The sequence below is a fragment of the Lithobates pipiens genome, unplaced genomic scaffold, assembly GCF_037356315.1.
Source record: "Lithobates pipiens isolate NorthernLeopardFrog02 unplaced genomic scaffold, aLitPip1_a1.2 Scaffold_19, whole genome shotgun sequence".
NCBI classification, from domain to species: Eukaryota; Metazoa; Chordata; class Amphibia; order Anura; family Ranidae; genus Lithobates; species Lithobates pipiens.
The window spans coordinates 252783394-252803430 of NW_027507764.1; the positions used below are offsets into that span (position 1 = coordinate 252783394).

General features: G+C 44.5%; 1 long non-coding RNA gene across 2 annotated transcripts in view; it reads left to right on the forward strand.

Annotated features, from left to right (window-relative positions):
* Positions 1-13279: 13279 nt before the first annotated feature.
* LOC143996697 (uncharacterized) overlaps positions 13280-20037 on the forward strand; it is an 8424-nt gene continuing 1666 nt past the window's right edge. Inside the window, exons 1-3 of one of the 2 annotated variants that reach the window (XR_013277584.1) lie at positions 13280-13675; positions 16003-16035; positions 17252-17329. This is a non-coding gene — a long non-coding RNA (uncharacterized LOC143996697). The remainder of the gene's footprint in view (positions 13676-16002; positions 16036-17251; positions 17330-20037) is intronic. The other variant, XR_013277583.1, reaches the window with a different exon arrangement.

The window sequence follows — 20037 nt, forward strand, 5'->3', positions numbered from 1 at the left end:
TTAAGATGGACTGAATAAGCAGCAAGGAGTGACACAGCTTGGTCCCTACATGTTACAATAAGCAATGTGCCAAGTGCACCTGTCAGTGTGTTTTTACCTTTTTTATAATACAGATTTCAGAAATGACTTTATACTACTTGTGGTTTACACTTCTTCATTTGCTTTGAATACCCAGGGAGGGAATGAAAAAGTATCCTTAGATGAGATCGGATGTCATTCTGTCTTCCATTGGTGAGGACAGAAGCATGCCTGACTTAACTAATATTCATTGGTTAAGATTAAGGTGAAAGGGTGAGTGTGATTCTGATAGAGAGGGAATTGCCACCGATTGTACAGCACAGCATACACTGGATCACTTTCACAAGTTAAAAGAGCAGAAATGTGGATGGACTGCATTGTGGATTAATTTATCACACATAGGTTGACTTTATTGTTTGTGTGTGAAATATACACTTAATGCGAAATGTGAAATATACATCTTAAAGAGGAAGTAAACCCTGATGGGTTTACTTCCTCTTTTTTTCCCTGCAAAGGTAAAGCATAATGGACTACTATGCATCGCATAGTAGCTCATTATGTGTCACTTACCTGACACAGGAGCCAGCGAAGTCGCCGCTGATCCTTGTAGTCCGCCGCATCCATCTTGCTGGTGGCGTCTCGCAGCTCCGACCAATGACAGCGGCGAAGCCGCGATGACGTCACTCCCGCGCATGCGCACGGGAGTCGACAAATTAGGCAAATCCATTCTTGGACTTGCCGCATTTAGTGCGCCTGCGCGCCGCTGTCTACGGCGCATGCGCCGTAGACAGCGGTGCCCATTTTCGGGCAAATATCTCCTAAACCATATAGGTTTAGGAGATATTGCTTGGACCTACAGGTAAGCCTTAATCTAGGCTTACCTGTAGGTCAAAGTGGTTTGAAGGGGTTTACTTCCTCTTTAATGCACTGTGTGATTACACATAATATGAGGAATTATATTATTGATACAAATGTTAATATAATAATGTGGTGTTATTTTAGCTTGATATATAGGGATAAGATCATTACACTATTCAATAGTTTGTTTTATTTTTGTTTTAAATTTTTTTATTTTTTTTGTACAGTCATTACATTACATGGCTGCTTAGCACAGACGTGAGATTTAAATCTGATCACTTCTGCACCGGACCTGCACATAATTATGTTATGGGGTTTTGTGTTCAGTTTTGGTTCCCCTATTCATCAGCCTCATTATTGAGGCTTTGGATGGACTGATGTACAGGGTGGGCTGGCTGAATGCTATATATTAGAGAACCACTAAACTACTGTTGGCAACCAAGGCAAGTAAGTACAGAATGGATGGCTCGCATATCCTGGTCTTGACTTTTGCTCCAGATCCCATAGCGGCTGCCCCCCACCTCATTAATCATTGCCATTACAAAAAAAAATCGAAAAAACTCCATTCTATTTAGATGAGGTGAAGTCCCACTTTGGGTGTCTTTGACAGTGCCTGCAGAGATGAGCTTTGCCCAAACGTGAGCTCTAAGTTACAAACACTTTTCCTATGAGGCCATTTTGGAGCTTGAATATATTAATATATGAATAAATAAATGTAAAATTGGGGTGCAATGGGTGGCGCTGAACGTGATGGCAGCCCAGAGTGACAGCTCCGTCTCACCCGGGACTTGATCAGCGCCCTGGGGGCTTCAACATTCACCTATCACACCATCTTTAACACCCCCCAGGTCCTCTTATCACGGTGCATGCCTGCGAAGAAGAGGAAATCCCGTAGTACGAGCCAAAACACGCTTACCCACTACCTCCTTAGTACAAGGGAAAGCCGCGGTATGGCTCAAGATGGCGTGGATCAGAGCAGTGTCGCCGCCGCTCCGGCCTCCACACCGCAAACCTCCCCAGATCTCTCATCACACAGGACACAGGTTGGTGAGTTCAATGCTCTCTCTAAAGCAGATCTCGATGCAAGCCTTGAGGCCATATATGACAAGCTGGCGTCTAAGTTTCAGACTGAGCTACATAAAACCTTGCACACCTTGTCACAGGAAATAGCTGCTTTAGGCTCCAGAACTGAGAAGCTGGAAAGCTGACATGACGAGCTGGCAATAGCACATAATGATCTAAGCAGAGAGCATGAAGCCCTAGCGTCTGCATTTATAGCGATACAGATGCAAGTCGAGGACCTCGACAACAGAAATAGACGCAACAATTTACGTCTCCGCGGAATACCAGAGACTGAAACGGATCTTATCCCTGCTGTTATTCGTTTGTTTAAATCACTGCTTCCTGACTACGAGTCCTCTACCTTTAAATGCGATCGTATCCATAGGGCCCTCCGTCCGAAACCACCAGCAGACAAACCCCCGAGAGATATCGTCTTATGCCTCAAAGACTTCCTCGTTAAAGAGGAAATCCTACGTGCAGCTAGAAATAAACAAATCTTTCTGGATGACGTTCAGATCCAGATATTTCCGGATATCTCGCCTGCCACCCTTAAAAGATGGAGGAACCTCAAGGAGATTACTTCTACACTTCAATCAGCTCGCATTCGTTACAGATGGGGCTTTCCATTCAAACTGGTAGTCCCCCACAATGGCAGCACATACTCTGTGTCTACCCTTCAAGAAGGCCAGGACCCGTTGGTGAAACTGGGCCTTCTGGATGCTGCGGAAGTTCGTAGGCCTCCTTTGACCCCCAGACCAGTTCCCATCTGGCAGACACCTCCATCAAGGAGGGATAGGAGAAGGATTCGTTATGGGATCGGTGAGCACAACGGAGGAAGCCCTCGCTGAATATACTGACCTCATAATACTTGACTTTTTTCCTTCTTCGGTCCTCTGAGCGGGTATGTTCCTCATTTAACTTGGTTCTCTAGTGGCCACCCCACGCTTGGCTTATGTCCCTTGGTGCCGTGGCATGCTTCCCCCCCCAGCAGATTACAATAACTTGGTATTTTGACATTTATTGTTGCAGTGTGGAGCTGGGATTGAGACCTAGGTGTCTCGCAAAAAAATTTCTTCTTCAAGTTCTCAGGGAATGGATGGTTCCCTTTTTTTCTTTTTTTTTTTTTCCTTTTTCCTGATTACCTGATCCTCCTAATATACAAATCTACTAGAACTACATATGTTTTGGACTATAGTTATGTCCATGGTTTTTGTTTTTTCTTGGTTTATTCCCTTTTCAATTTTTTTTCTTTTTTATCCCCTTCCTCCCTTTTGGAGACTAGCATTTGCCAACCTACCTCAATGCTCCCAGTACTATTATGGTTATCTTAATATGTTAATTTGTTTTCAGATTGAGATGTGTCTGTATGTCTCATTGTATGTGTTAATGGCAGCCCCCCTGGCTATTTTACCTAGGCCCTGCCCCTCTCAGATTATGTGCCTCTTTCCTTACTTGGGTTGTGGGGCACTTCGGATGATCCCTTACTTAGTCACCACTCATGGCGATCACCTGTGTGTCCCATAATATTAAGGGATTTAACTCCCCTAGGAAAAGACGTAAGGCGTTTGATTTCTATAAACAAATAGATGCTAAAATTCTTCTTATTCAAGAAACGCACTTTACGCACAACTCTCACCCTAAATTTTTTCATAGAAACTTCCCTCAGGCATTTTATTCCCTTTATAACACTAAAGCTAGGGGTGCCGCCATTTTCCTACATTCCTCCCTTCCTATGGAGGTGAAACGTGTTTATAGAGATGTGGATAGTAGGTATGTTATTATTAAAAGGGTGATACATAACAGGGAGTTGACGATCGCTAGTATATATGCACCAAACGATGCCCCAGCTACCTTTTTTTTTTTATAAATTACCCTCATTCCATTCTCCTCACTTAATTATAGGAGGAGATTTTAACTTGGTTGCTAACGCCACACTCGATCACACCTCCCACACTTCCATGTCCAAGGCCTTCCCCAGTTCCCTTACCTATGGTTTGCTAGAACACCAACTCTCGGACACCTGGCGTGCCCACAATATAGGGATCAGGGAATTTACCTTCTATTTCCATCCCCATAATAGCTCTGCAAGGTTAGATTACATTTTCGTCTCACCTATAATATTAGCAAATTCAACTCAAGCAAACATTCATCCTTGTGTTTGGTCAGACCATCACGCCACTTCTTTCACCACCACTTTCATTAAATTAGCCCCCACTTCACACTCTTGGAGACTTAATGAATCTCTCCTGACCGATGTGGACATAGTCTCCAAGATAGAGGAAGCGATAGAGGAATATTTTTCTATTAACGCTCATCCAGATATCCTGTCCTCCACGATTTGGGTCGCCCATAAGGCCATTCTTAGGCCGCGTACACACGGGCGGACTGTTCGCCCAACTTTGTCCGTCCAACAGTTTCGGCAAACAGTCCGCTCAAAATTAGCATGGACGGACATGGCCACACACGACGAACGAACAGTTTGCTGAAACCGTGCGCGATGACGTGAACGGCACGTACGACGGGACGAAAAATACGACGTCCTATACACTGCATTATAGCTTTCGGCGTGAAAATCCTTTCTGAGCATGCGCGCAACTTTGTTTGACGAACAAGCCTACACATGAGCGGACTGTTCGCTGAAACAAGGTTTCAGCGGACAGTTTTTCGGAAATTCCGAAAAACCTTGTCCGTCCAACTGTCCGCTGAAACTGTCCGCTGAAAGCCCACACACGAGCGGACTGTCCGCCCAAACACTGTTCAGCGGACAAAGTTGGGCGAACAGTCCGCCCGTGTGTACGCGGCCTTAGGGGTAAATTGATTGCAGAATCCTCCATTCGTAACAAATTGATAAATGGGAGGATTCCGGTCCTAACACGTGAAATAGATAATTTATATAAGAACATAGCCTCTTTACATTTAGAATCCACCAGATTGGAGATTAACCGTAGACATCTAGAACTAGACTCCCTATTGACTAATAAAGTAGAAAAAGCTCTTAGATGGACAAAGGCACAGTATATACTGTTTGACATCTCAGCTTCGTTCAAGTTCGCACGTAAATTGAAACACACCTTACGCCCAACTCATGTATATAAATTGAACACTAGAGAGGGTCTCCTCACATCCCACCCAAAAGAAGTCTTAGATATCTTCGAAAAATTCTATGCTTCCTTATTAGCCCCTAATGTAAACGTGAATGTCCCAGAAATTAATTCCTGGTTGGATACTGTTCCACTGCCCACCTTATCTTCATCACAAATAGAACTACTTAATTCCCCTGTTTCCACATCTGAATTCCTAAATGTAATTAAAACACTTAAGCAAGGTTCAGGCCCTGGCCCTGATGGGTTCGCTGCTATTTATTATAAAAAATTTGCATCCTCTTTCGCCCCTAGACTTACCTATCTCTTTAATTGGGTGATGCAAGGTGGAAGCTTTCCTGAGGAAATGTTATTGGCAAACATGTTCCTAATTTCCAAACCTGCCAAAAATCATACCCCAATTACAGGCCTAACTCAGTCATGAATAACGACCTAAAAACTTTCAGTAGGATTCTTGCAGATAGACTAGCAAAATGAATCCCTTCCCTTATCTCCCCATTCCAATCAGGCTTTATTCCCCACAGATTGATAACAGATAATATTCGGTTAGTGACGAACATTATCCAGGATGCTAACGAATATTCACGTAGTCTCCTCTTACTTAGCCTTGATATTCAGAAGGCGATTCAATAGCGTCTCCTGGACCTATCTTACCAATGTCCTACAAAGACTGGGGTTCCAGGGAGAGTTCTTGCACTCCTTTCATACTCTCTATAGAAACCCTAAAACTAGAATCAAGATCCCAGGCTGCTGCTCAGAATTTTTTTAATATAGGTAGGGGGACTAGGCAGGGGTGTCCCCTATCCCCGTTGATGTTTGCCTTAGCCCTCGAACCCCTCGTCATAACCATCTTGAATAACCCCAATATTTCCGGATACACTAAAGGACCCCCCTAACCAACAAATTCTGCATGTATGCTGATGACGTCTTAATGTTTCTGACTAATCCACTAATCTCCCTCCCCAATTTATTCAACACACTATCTGAATTTGCTAGAGTTTCGGGATTATCCATCAACCTGTCCAAATCGGCAGCCCTCCCCATAGGTATTCCTTCGGCAGAACTCTCCCATCTTAAACAGACATTCCCCTTCCATTGGTCTGACACCCATCTCTCCTACTTAGGAATAGTTCTAGCAAATAATTATAAAAAGCTATTCTCAGCCAATTACCCTCCACTAGTTGCAAAACTAAAGAAAACCCTGAAGCTATGGTCAAACTTACACATCTCCTTCATAGGTCGAATAACAGCTCTTAAAATGGTTATTCTTCCTCGCCTCCTGTATATTTTCCGGTCCCTCCCAATTAAAGTTTCCAAATCGTACCTTAATGATGTCCAATCGTACCTTAATAGGTTTATATGGCAGGACAAGCCCCCCAGATTTGCCAGGGATGTTCTGTATCGCTCCTCGAAGAATGGGGGACTGGGTATCCCACAACTTTGGCTCTACTATGTGGCTAGTAGATTCTCACAACAAGCTCAATGGAACATCAGAAGCTCTAGGGTACCGTGGGTTCAATTTGAACAGGAATCTATACTCCCCCTGTTTTTGCCGGGTATTATGTGGTCCCCTAATCCAACTAACCGTTCTCAAATCCATAAAAATGTAATTGTCTCGGATGGCTTGCGTCTTTGGCACATGTATAGAAACAAATACGGCCTGGTTTCTCTGGGGGATCCTAGATTCACATCATCCCATAATCCCCAAGCTGCGTTCCGCATTTGGATCGAGCTTGGCCTAGTTGCCCTGAAAGATTTCCTGATTAACTCACAATTTGCCACATTTCAGGAGTTGCAACCCAGATTCCAGATTCCCAACGTCGAATTCTTTCACTATTTACAAATCCGTCACTTTTATTTTTAACATTATTCTGGCTCTTACTCCTTCCCTCCAATGTACTTTGAAGACATTTGCCAAACCGCTCCTAGACAAAAAGGACTGATTTCAGGACTCTATAAGACACTGGAATCGGCGGTGGAGAAGGAGGGGCTGAACTATAGATCCAAATGGGAACATGAGCTGGGACTGGATTGCAACACAATTGACTGGGACAAGAACTGGAGTAATATGTGCCAATGCTCGAAAGCCTTATCAATCAGAGAAACAGCCATTAAAGTAATCACCAGATGGTATTATACACCCCTAAGGTTACATAAGCTCTTCCCTCAGGTATCTCCCAACTGTTTTAGGGGTTGCCCCCACCCAGGCTCTTTCAGACACATATTCTGGGAGTGCGACCCTATCCAACCCATATAGCAACTACTCTTTGATCTAATTAATAAGTTGGCCGGTTACATTATAAATATGGAGGCATCTCACTCATTGTTATTTAAGTCTCCACCAGATACCCCCAAGCACTTGAGACGTCTAATCCATTCAATCTGTTTAGCCATGCCATGGTCTATAGCACTCAATTGGAAATCTCCCTCCCTACTAGTGATGGTCGAACTTCCGACGGGACATTTCGCAAACGCGAAACGCGAACGCTGCTGAAAGTTCGCGAACCGCAAAGTTCGTGGCGGGCCCCATTGACTTCAATGGCAGGCGAACTTTACAAACCTACAGGTCATATTTCCAGCCACAAAATAATTACTAGCTGTGCACACATAGTCCCACCACATGGCCACTGACATAACACATGTATGAAGTGAATCTGGGATCGACAACTACAAGCATTCTTTTTTTATATGTGAAATTCTGACAATTCAGGACTCAGGAGCGCATGAAGGCAATTGAGGAGAGGGAAGGTCAGGGTAGGCTAAGAAGAGGGTGCAGGAGATGATCACCAGCACCATGATATAGAGCACTGACGCCAGCACCGTGATAGAATGATCTGACACCAGCACCGTGATAGAGAGCACTGACATCAGCACCATGATAGAGAGCACTGACATCAGCACCGTGATAGAGAGCACTTACATCAAAACCGTGACATAAAGCACTGACACCAGCACCGTGATATAGAGCACTGACATCCGCACCGTGATAGAGTGCACTGACACCAGCACCGTGATAGAGAGAACTGGCATCAGCACCGTGATAGAGTGCACTGACACCAGCACCATGATAGAGAGCACTGACATCAGCACCGTGATAGAGAGCACTGACATCAGCACCGTGACATAAAGCACTGACACCAGCACCGTGATATAGAGCACTGACACCTGCACAGTGATAGAGTGCACTGACACCAGCACCGTGATAGAGTGCACTGACACCAGCACCGTGATAGAGAGAACTGACATCAGCACCGTGATAGAGTGCACTGACACCTGCACCGTGATAGAGAGCACTGACATCAGCACCGTGATAGAGAGCACTGACATCAGCACCATGACATAAAGCACTGATACCAGCACCATGACATAGAGCACTGACACCTGCACCATGATAGAGAGAACTGACATCAGCACCGTGATAGAGTGCACTGACACCAGCACCGTGATAGAGAGCACTGACACCTGCACCGTGATAGAGTGCACTGACACCAGCACCGTGATATAGAGCACTGACACCAGCACCGTGATAGAGTGCACTGACACCACCACCATGATAGAGTGCACTGACACCAGCACCATGATAGAGTGCACTGACACCAGCACCGTGATAGAGAGCACTGACACTAGCACCGTGATAGAGTGCACTGACACCAGCACCGTGATAGAGAGCACTGACACCAGCACCGTGATAGAGAGCACTAACAGCAGCACTGATACCAGCAACTTGCTGCTGGGCCCCAAAAATTTGACACCGCTCAACCTCTTCAAACAGGGGGGTACGGGCATATAGTACGGTGTGCTTTTTTTGCACAAGGAAGTGAGCCAAATGTAGAAAGAAGGTCTGTGTGCTCGATTAAAAAAATTGTTTATAGAGATATACATGGTCTACTGGTCACATGTGTTGAATTCCTCCGAGATCCATGCCTCATTCATTTTTAGAAATGTGAGGTAGTTAACACTGTCGTGAGCTAGGCGAGTACGCTTATCGGTCACGATCCTCCCTGCTGCGCTGGATGTCCTTTCGGACAGGACACTGGACGAGGGGCAAGCCAACAGTTCGATTGCAAATTGGGCAAGCTCTGGACAGAGGTCAAGCCTGCCCACCCAGTAGTCCAGGGGTTCATCACTCCTCAGAGCGTCCACATCGGCCGTTAACCCGATGTAGTCGGACACCTGTCGGTCTAGGCGTTCCCTGATGCTGGATCCGGATGACACCTGTTGATGGGTTGGCTGAAAGAATGACCTCATATCAGAAGTCACCAACATATCTTCAAACCGGCCTCTTCTTGCAGGCGCTGTTGGATTGGTACTCGCAACTCCTTCTCTGGGAGTGGGAATTGCTCCTCTGCCAGCGCACGCAAAAGCAGAATGCAGCATTTCTCAAAGCAAGGCCTGGAAGTGCTCCATTCTGACAGCCCTCTGTGACGGCGGTAACATTTCCGCCATTTTGTGTTTGTACCGGGGGTCTAAGTACGTTGCCACCCAGTACTGGTCCTTGACCCTTATGCTTTTTATACGGGGGTCCCTGTTAAAACACTGGAGCATGAAGGCCCTCATTTGCACTAAACTGGAAGCGGTGTGGTGGCCTGGCTCCTGCTCATCATCCAGGATAATGCCATCCTCTTCATTCTCCTCTCCCCATCCACGCACAACAACATTGATCCCAGAAAGGTTTAAAGCATGCTCTTCTTGCTCCTCCTCATCCGCCCCAGCACCATCCTCCTCTGACTCCTCTTCAGACTCCTGTTGTTCACTTGTCTCAGATAGAGTAGCCCCCCTGGGAATTAATCCAGCATTGCGACTTCCTCATCTTCCCGCTCCTCCACAGCTTGATCAATGACACGAAGCAACACGAAGCAATGCACGCTCCATAAAGAAGGCATAAGGTACCATTTCACTGATGTCGCCATGGCTGCGACTGACCAGTTTGGTGATCTCCTCAAATGGCCGCAGAAGTCTGCATGCGTCGCGCATGAGCAGCCACTGGCGCGGTGAAAAAAAAACAGCTCCCCAGAACCTGTTCTGCTGCAGAGTTCATACAGGTAGATGTTAACTGCACGTTTCTGCTGGAGCAGCCTATCAAGCATATAGAAGGTTGAGTTCCATCGCGTCGGGCAATCGCAAATAAGACGTCTGACCGGCAGATTGTGTCGCCGCTGAATGTCAGCAAGGCGAGCCATGGCCGTGTAAGATCTTCTGAAATGGGCCGAGATTTTCCTTGCCTGCCGCAAGATGTCCTGGACCCCAGGGTATTTGACAACGAATCGCTGCACGACCAAGTTTAAGACGTGTGCCATGCATGGCATGTGCGTAATTTGGCCCTGTTTCAATGCGCTAAGCAGATTGGCACCGTTGTCACACACCACTTTACCAACTGTCAAATTGAGCGGTGTTAGCCACTGATCTGCCTGTGAACGCAAAGCTGAAAGGAGTGCCGGGCCAGTGTGGCCCTTGGCTTCCAGGCACAACAGACGCAGCACAGCATGGCAACGTCTCACCTGGCATGTCGAATAGGTTCTGGGGAGCTTGGGCGGCACAGCGGAAGAGACGCTAGCAGCGGAAAAGGAGGAGTCAGCCGAGGAGGAGAGGGAGGAGGATGGAGTAGGGGGAGGAGGAGAAGAAGAGCCAGGCCTGCATGCAATCCGTGGCGGTAAAACCAAATCTACACGGGTGCCACAGGTTACATGCTTCACGGCCGTCAGAAGGTTCACCCAGTGGGCAGTAAAAGTGATATACCTTCCCTGCCCGTGTTTGCTAGACCACGTGTCTGTGGTCAGATGTATCTTGGCACCAACACTGTGTGCCAGAGATACATTCACTTGCCGCTGAACATCGCCATATAGCTCTGGGATGCCCTTCTGTGAGAAATACTTCCTTCCTGGGACCTTCCATTGTGGTGTTCCAATGGCCACAAATTTTTGAAAGGCCTCCGAGTCCACCAGTTTATATGGCAGTAGTTGGCGTGCTATCAGTTCTGACAAGCCAGCCGTCAACCGTTGGGCAAGAGGGTTATCCGGCGTCATCATGTTTTTACGCTCGAACATTTGGCCCACGGAAGCCTGCCTTTTTGCAGAAAAACGTGAGCCTGGCATGATGGAAGGTGGAGTGGAGGACAATTGTGAGGAGAGAGGAGAAGAAGTAGAAGAGTGTGGCTTTGTGTGTTCCGTTGCTCCCACTGGCCTAGGTGTTGGCAGCTCATGTGCCTTCTTAAGGCGGTCGTCCCTAGGTGAGTGTTGGGCTTACCGCGACTTATGCGTTGACTGCAAAGATTGCAGATGGCAACGCTATTGTCAGCAGCGGACATGTTAAAAAAAGCCCACACTGTGGAGCCATGTGCCGGCGTCCTGGGAGCGCCAGATGTGACCGTACATGGTCGATGCCTCGCTTCTGATACATTAGCAGTCTGCTTTGTCCCTCCTGTGCAATGTAAGTTATTCCTGCTTCCCCTCCCTATCTGCTGGTCCATATCTCCCTCTGAACTCCCCTCATCTTCGTCTCTTGTGGGCACCCACGTGACATCACTAGACACGTCATCACCTTCCCCACCGCTATAATTAGAGATCTCGGAGTAGGCAGCAACACCGGGGACCAACCTCCTCCTTGGGCTGATCTGGGTACTGTCGTCAGACTGCTGAGTGGCGGTTGTTGCTACCTCCTCTTCCTGATCCAATGCCAAGAGTGGCTGCGCATCAGAAATGTCTTGATATGGATCGGAAAATAATTCCTGTGACTCAAGCGGAAGGTATGTGGTGGTGGTGGTGGTGGTAGTGTCTTTGGGGGTGCACATAGCAGAGAGTGAAGAAGAGGGTGCAGATCGAGAGGATGAGGAGGGTGCAGAAGAGTAAGGCTGAGTGAGCCACTCAACCAAGTCTGGTGTTTCCTTTGACGTAATCGCACACACCTTCTGCAATTCCCCACTTTGGCTCAAGCCTGTTGCTCCTACCCTACCCCTACCACCCCTGCGGAAGGGCCTGCCTCTTCCTCTGCCTGTCATTTTTAAATGACCCTGTGACAAAAGTCTCTAGAGAAGTGCAGTATGTATGTGGAAGAAGGTATATAACACCCCGCTTCAATCGGTTGTTTTTGGGGGCCACTGGTCTATCACACCAGTTACAATACTTTTTTATTTGATTGTGTTTGTCACTCTTTGTAGTATCGCTACAGAACTGCTCAGCAGTCACAATGCTGCACAGTGGAAACGCACTATATTATGCTTTCTATATGTGCAAGTATTTTATACGTGTATTACACAACTATATACTGCACACCAAATAGTACACCTATACCAGTCCTTAGGGACCTTTGTGGAACTAGTAGCTAGGGATTAGCAGACTGTACCTCACTCAACCCTATATACTGTACTACTCTATACCCTACCAGTCCTTAAAAGGACCTTTGTGGAACTAGTAGCTAGTGATTAGCAGACTGTACCTCAGTCTCTACACTGATAAAGGACTGCTGCAGAATAGGGCAGCAGTCAGCAGTAGTGCACCACAACCCTATATATTGTGGACCTATACCAGTCCTTAAGGACCTTTGTGGAACTAGTAGCTAGGGATTAGCAGACTGTACCTCACTCAACCCTATATACTGTACTGTTCTATACCATACCAGTCCTTAAAAGGACCTTTGTGGAACTAGTAGCTAGTGATTAGCAGACTGTACCTCAGTCTCTACACTGATAAAGGACTGCTGCAGAATAGGGCAGCAGTCAGCAGTAGTGCACCACAACCCTATATATTGTGGACCTATACCAGTCCTTGAGGACCTTTGTGGAACTAGTAGCTAGGGATTAGCAGACTGTACCTCACTTAACCCTATATACTGTACTACTCTATACCATACCAGTCCTTAAAAGGACATTTGTGGAACTAGTAGCTAGTGATTAGCAGACTGTACCTCAGTCCCTACACTGATAAAGGACTGCTGCAGAATAGGGCAGCAGTCAGCAGTAGTGCACCACAACCCTATATATTGTGGACCTATACCAGTCCTTAAGGACCTTTGTGGAACTAGTAGCTACGGATTAGCAGACTGTACCTCACTCAACCCTATATACTGTACTACTCTATACCATACCAGTCCTTAAAAGGACCTTTGTGGAACTAGTAGCTAGTGATTAGCAGACTTTACCTCAGTCCCTACACTGATAAAGGACTGCTGCAGAATAGGGCAGCAGTCAGCAGTAGTGCACCACAACCCTATATATTGTGGACCTATACCAGTCCTTAAAGTGGTTTTCCAGCCAAAATGTGACTTTTTAAATAAAAATAACCTATCATACACTTATCATACACAAGCTTAAAGCATTCTAGTAAAGTTAGTCTGTAATCAAAGGTCCGTTTTGTTAGGTTATTACAGCATTTTGTAACTTTATAAACTTGCAGCAGACTGTGGCCATCTTAGGTGTGGGCATCTGAAGCCAGACAGCATTTCTTCCTGGATCTCAGCCTTGCAAATCTCGCACATGCTCAGTGCTGCACAAGCAGTGAAATATGTTTCAGGTCAGGTTTCCATAGCAACGGCAGTGCCAGAGGAAGTTGCCGCCCCTTAGCTATGCAAACCCTTCCTCGCCTCCTCCCTCCAGGAACCAGGAAATATACTGCATTTATAACAACAGACACCAGCAGCAAAAGGTAAGTAAATATACTAATTGTAAACTAAATCATTTGCTTCTGTGCAGACATATCTACATAACAAGAGATATATAGCTTGTTATATATGTATCTTGATATGTATATATTTATATAGATATATATGTATCTTGTTATGTGTGTGTATGTATATATCTATATAGATATATCTATATCTCTTGTTATATATGCATCGAGAGAGAGAGAGAGTGTGTGTATATCTTGTTATATATGTTTCTCGTTATGTGTGTGTGTCTATATATATATGTGTGTGTGTATATCTACACCCAGCGTCTTTTTTCTGTACAGCTTTTCATTAAAAAAATAAAAACAAATAATCTCAGCAACAAAATTCATTTATGCATCTTATTCTAGATGTACTGAAGATATACAAACTGAGCATATTAATTAATGGGGGGTGGGGGGTGGTGTGTTATGGTGTTAGATGGGATGGTGGGAGTTTTACCAAAAACTGTAAATTTACAACTATTTGCACAAACAACTTTCTCTATGTTATATAGATATATAATCACGTTAAAATTCATTAAAGCGGGAGTCCGCCGGGACTCCGCGTTTTTTTTTTTTTTAAAAGCCAGCAGCTACAAATACTGCAGCTGCTGACTTTTAAAATAGTGACACTTACCTGTCCAGCGCGCCCGCGATGTCGGCACCTGAAGCCGATCTCTAGATCGTCTCTCGGGTGCTGCCGCCGCCATCTTGGGTATGGGAATCAGGAAATGGAGCCTTTCGGCTTCATTTCCCGGTTCCCTACTGCGCATGCGCGAGTCGCGCTGCGCAATAAGGACGGTCCCCGCTGCCTCTGGGATCTGTGCGTTTCCCAGCAGGCAGCGGGGCACTTGCGGAAAGGGGCGTAGAGAGCTATCCCGGAAGTGGGGGCAGATACCTGTACTGTACAGGTATCTGCACCCCCCTCCCCCCTGAAAGGTGCCAATTGTGGCGCCGGAGGGGGGGAGGTTTCCGATGAGCAGAAGGTCCACTTTAGGGTGGACCTCCGCTTTAAATATTCATAGAGTATTATCTATGTGCATTGGTTCCCTTTGCTTGATTTTTTTTTTTGGGGGGGATGGGGTGGTCCACCTTGAAAACTCACTCCACCCACACAACATCGTTTGATCGCCACTTTGCTCACCCATTGACTGACTGCCAGTCCCGCACTTACCCCATCCATGTCACGGCTACAGTGGCTTACCCCTGCATCTCCCCCGAGTCCTGGTGTTTGCTTCTCATCATGGCCAATCAGGTCTTAGTTAGGACCCCCACCCAGTTGTGTCTCAGGACCCTTTGCCCATGATTGACCAGGAGGAAATCAGTGTCACAATCAGGATTTTAAATTTGCTAATGTCACACAAGTGGCTGGGCTTTGAGCACGGTGCTCTCTGCGCCATTGTCACTCTTTCTTGAAGCCTATTAGAGCCCATGGCTCTAATCAAATGCTTACAAAAATAAACAAACCCCTCATTGTAATCCATGCATCCATCAACCTGCATGTAGATATAGGGGCATGGATAGGGGGTGCGGTGCGTGTCACCAGTATGGACCATTTGTTATGTGTGTGTTAAAATCCCTACTTCATATTTGAGTTTTTAATGGTACAGATTTCTGAAAGGCAACAGTTACGCAAATAACCACTATTTACAACCAAGGTATGCAGAATACCATCTCTTTATGCTCAACACATTGAACCTTCAAACAGATGGGCTACAGCAGCAGAAGGGCACACTGGGTGCCACTCCAGTCATCTAAGTACATGATGATATTGAGGCTACAATTGTAACAGGATCACCAAATTTTGTCAATAGAAGATTGAAAAAATGTTGACTGGTCTAATGAGTCTCATTTTATGTTGTAACAAGCAGATGACAGGGTCTTAAATTTGCTTAAAAAAAAAATGAAAGCATGAATCAATCCATCCTGCCTTGTATCACTGGTTCAGGCTGGTGGTGGTGTAAAGGTGTGGACAATATTTTTCTTGCCACACTTTGGGCCACTTAACTACCAATTGATCATGGTTTAATCACCACGGCCTACCTGAGTATTGTTGCTGACCATGTCCATCCCTTTATGGCTACAGTGTTCTCATCTTTTGATGGCTCCTCCCAGTTCTACACTCAAAACGATGCTATGAAAGCTGTACATAATAAAGTGTCCAGTATGTATTTATATATCTATACAAACACGTTTTTGTTTTATTATATATGCGTTGCTATACATATATACATTTTTTTAATAACTATACAAATTATAATTTTATTTAGTTCTCATTTAACCTAATTTTAATGTGATCTAACAATATTTTTTTTTATTCTTAGATATAACAGGTCTTACTGATCAAAAAAATAATGGTAAGTAACTTTTTAAATTTAAATAAAAAAATTACAATGTTTATAATGTAAAAGTTACATGTCTGTACTTCGTATTTTAGTCATGCATGAGCTTGTTTGGCTGGGCTTCTCTCGTTTTCAGCTGGTCTGAAGTCCGCTCTCTGCTGATAACACACAGATCAGTCCAGGCACCGTGTCATCCCGACTCAAAGACTGGATGCGCCCGGTGCTTGGACTGCGAGCCCTCTCAGCCTCTAAGCAAACCACTCCCCGCCACAGCTTAGTGCTCCATTGAGCATGGAGGAACAGAGCGGAGAGCCGCCGACTGACAGGCAGTAGCTCTCTGCTTGGCTTTGTTATCACAGATCCCCCTCAGCGATGTTTGATCGTTCTATTCTCAGTGCAGAGACGCTGGTGGACAGATGCAGCATCGGTCACATACTCCATCCACCTCGGTAAATATAATGTTTAAAAAAATAAAACACCACAATTCTCTTTTAATTTTTTTTATTCACTGTGTGCGAAAAAAATAAACGTAAAGTCCGCAGCTACAAATACAGTAGCTGTTGACTTTTAATCTATGGACACTTACGTGTCCAGTGAGCCCACAATGTCTTTTCTGATCAGCTGTTGGTAGCTGCCGCCACCATGACTAGTATCAGAAAATGGCATTGAATCCATTTGGATTCACAGTCATATCCCTAATGTGCATATCGTTCTGCACTCTCCAAATGTAATGTGGGGCAAAGAAGGAGGGGGGGTTCTAACGTTTGACGTACCAAAGCTCGGCTATGACAGATGGAAGTGTAAATATGTACCTGTCAAAAAAAACAGTTGTGGGAAGGCAGAGTGTAGCTATAACTCCAATTGGAGCCTTGCAACTTCACAGCTAGTTCCCCAATGTGCATGGTTTAAGCATGTTGCGCTTTGACAATGGAAATGTTTCAGGTAAAGGAGGAGGGGGGAGACAAACCTTTTGGATGGACCATTTCTCGTGCCAACGTTGACTGTGACGTGTGGTCAAAGAAGCAAGACAGTTAAACTGTAGTTTGATTTAAATAGCCCTCATTTTTTGACGTAGGCATCTAAGGGGGGGGTTATTTTCTGAAGGCATTCCTGTAGGCATTCGAAGTGCAATCTCTAAAATGTGTGTGTTTGTCCATAAATAATTAAAAAATTGACAATGCTCTTGAAAAGTAGAAAATATCTTTTAATGTAAAAACTTTTTTTATTAAAGGATGATGCGATACTGCCTCAGATTCAAGTTGAAACCCCCTCTGTTAGCAGTTTTAGCAACTCTACGTGGGAGGAGAGAGTAAGCATTAATAGAAATAGCTTGATGTATCTGTATCATGAAGTATATCATGTGTAATTATACAATGAATTAAAAAAATGAACCATGATGAATTAATATCAAACGTTATTTATTTAACCGGTTCCCGACCAGCGCACGCTGTTGTAAGTCGGCAGAATGGCACAGGCAGGCATATTGGCGTACAGGTACGTCAAATCTTTAATGCCTCCCTGCCATCACGCGCTAGCCTGCTGGTCAAGACCCCCGTGAATCTGGTCGCGGGTCCCGCGGACTCAATCGCCGCGGGCATACCCGCGATCGTCTCACGGGGCGGCTGAATGGAGAAATGCCGTTGTAAACAGCATTTCCCCGTTCTGCCTAGCAACAAGTGATGCTGATCTTTGCTCCATGTGATTGGAGCAGAGATCAGTGTTCACTAAATGAAAGCCTAGCCCCCCACAGTTAGTAACGCCCCCCACAGTTAGTAACACACCCCTAGGTAAACACTTAACCCCTACACTGCCACCCACTGGTTAACCCCTTCACTGCCAGTGTCATTTACACAGGAATCACTGCATTTATATAGCAGTGACTGCTGTATAAATGACAATGGTCCCAAAAATGTGTCAAAATTGTCCGATGTGTCCGCCATAATGTCGCAGTATCAATCAAAATCTCTGATCGCCGCCATTATTAGTAAAAAAAAAAAAAATAATTAATAAAAATGCCATAAAACTCTACCCTATTTTGTAAAGGCTATAACTTTTGCTCAAACCATTGATAAATCGCTTATTGCGTTTTTTTTTTTTTTACCAAAGAGATGTAGAAGAATACGTATCGACCTAAAGGTCAAAAATAATGCGTTTTTTTTTTTCAAAATTGTTGCTCTATTTTTGCTTATAGCACAAACAATAAAAACCGCAGGGGTGATCAAATACCACCAAAAGAAAGCTCTATTTGTGGGAAAAAAAAAGGACACCAGTTTTGTTTGGGAGCCACGTAGCATGACCGCGCAAATGTCAGTTAAAGCGACGCAGTGCCGAATCACAAAAAGTGGTCTGGTCTTTGACCAGCAAAATGGTCCGAGGCTGAAGTGGTTACATTATAAAAAAAAGTAATCTTTATTTAATACATTTTTGCCAAACAAGAATAAATATTACATGAAAATTTGTAATAAAATCCATTTTCTTTATTAACCTATAATGATAACTATGTAAATATATAGTAGAAAGTGCTAATGCGCTTCACCTCACTCAAAAAAATGTCAAATAAAAGGGTGTGTAATAACAAATCTAAATAAACTAAAAGAACTATTTTTTGTATATGTGTAAAAAAATTACCAAATATACTAGAAAAGTGGAAGCAGCCAAGCAATAAATAGTAATCTCAGTACTACATAGAAAATAAGTGTTAATAATGAATGCGGCGCTGCCAGCAAACTATACTATAATAATAAAGACACTAAATAAATAACCAGTGAAAAAAGTGAATCCACCTCACAAAGTGTTTCAATGTGCAATAAGAGCAATAAACTAGAAAACACTAAAAATAGTGCGTGTATAAAACAATCATGACAAAATAAATAAATAAATAAATAATCAAAAGAATTAGAACGTGACTAAAAATAAAAAGTGCACATAAATGCAATGAACAATGTAACGTGCCGACTTAATTATAAGTCCATAAAATTGCTTCGTGAGTATACAATCAAGTCCATGCAAGAAACGTGATTTCCAAATCAGTGATATTCCAGCAAACAACTTCAGTGCCAAACAGGTGCACCAAACCGTTTCCCCCAGCCTCTCACCTCAAAAGCTTAGTAAGCAGACTCTGAATAAAGCCCAAAGGCTATTCCTTTCTCTTCCATCCAGCAGATAGTAAATAGTTGCACATTCCTTTCCCAGACTCTTCCGTTATCTCCCAGTACAATGTACGGTACGTAGAGTATGAAATAAAGGACAGGGGGGGGCTCTCATGTGTAGTAATTCACAAAAAAGATTTAATGAAATAGCTGATCACTTACATGAAGGCTAAGAATAGCAGATAGCGGCGAATCATTCGAACTTCCGGTCTCGGCCGCGACCGGAAGTGACACGTGTAACACCACAGCTCCTTCCCTGACGCGTTGCGTCACTCCCTCGTGACTTTCTCAAAGGGTTATGGGGTTATAACCCTTTGAGAAAGTCACGAGGGAGTGACGCAACGCGTCAGGGAAGGAGCTGTGGTGTTACACGTGTCACTTCCGGTTGCGGCCGAGACCGGAAGTTCGAATGATTCGACGCTATCTGCTATTCTTAGCCTTCATGTAAGTGATCAGCTATTTCATTAAATCTTTTTTGTGAATTACTACACATGAGAGCCCCCCCCTGTCCTTTATTTCATACTCTACGTACCGTACATTGTACTGGGAGATAACGGAAGAGTCTGGGAAAGGAATGTGCAACTATTTACTATCTGCTGGATGGAAGAGAAAGGAATAGCCTTTGGGCTTTATTCAGAGTCTGCTTACTTAGCTTTTGAGGTGAGAGGCTGGGGGAAACGGTTTGGTGCACCTGTTTGGCACTGAAGTTGTTTGCTGGAATATCACTGATTTGGAAATCACGTTTCTTGCATGGACTTGATTGTATACTCACGAAGCAATTTTATGGACTTATAATTAAGTCGGCACGTTACATTGTTCATTGCATTTATGTGCACTTTTTATTTTTAGTCACGTTCTAATTCTTTTG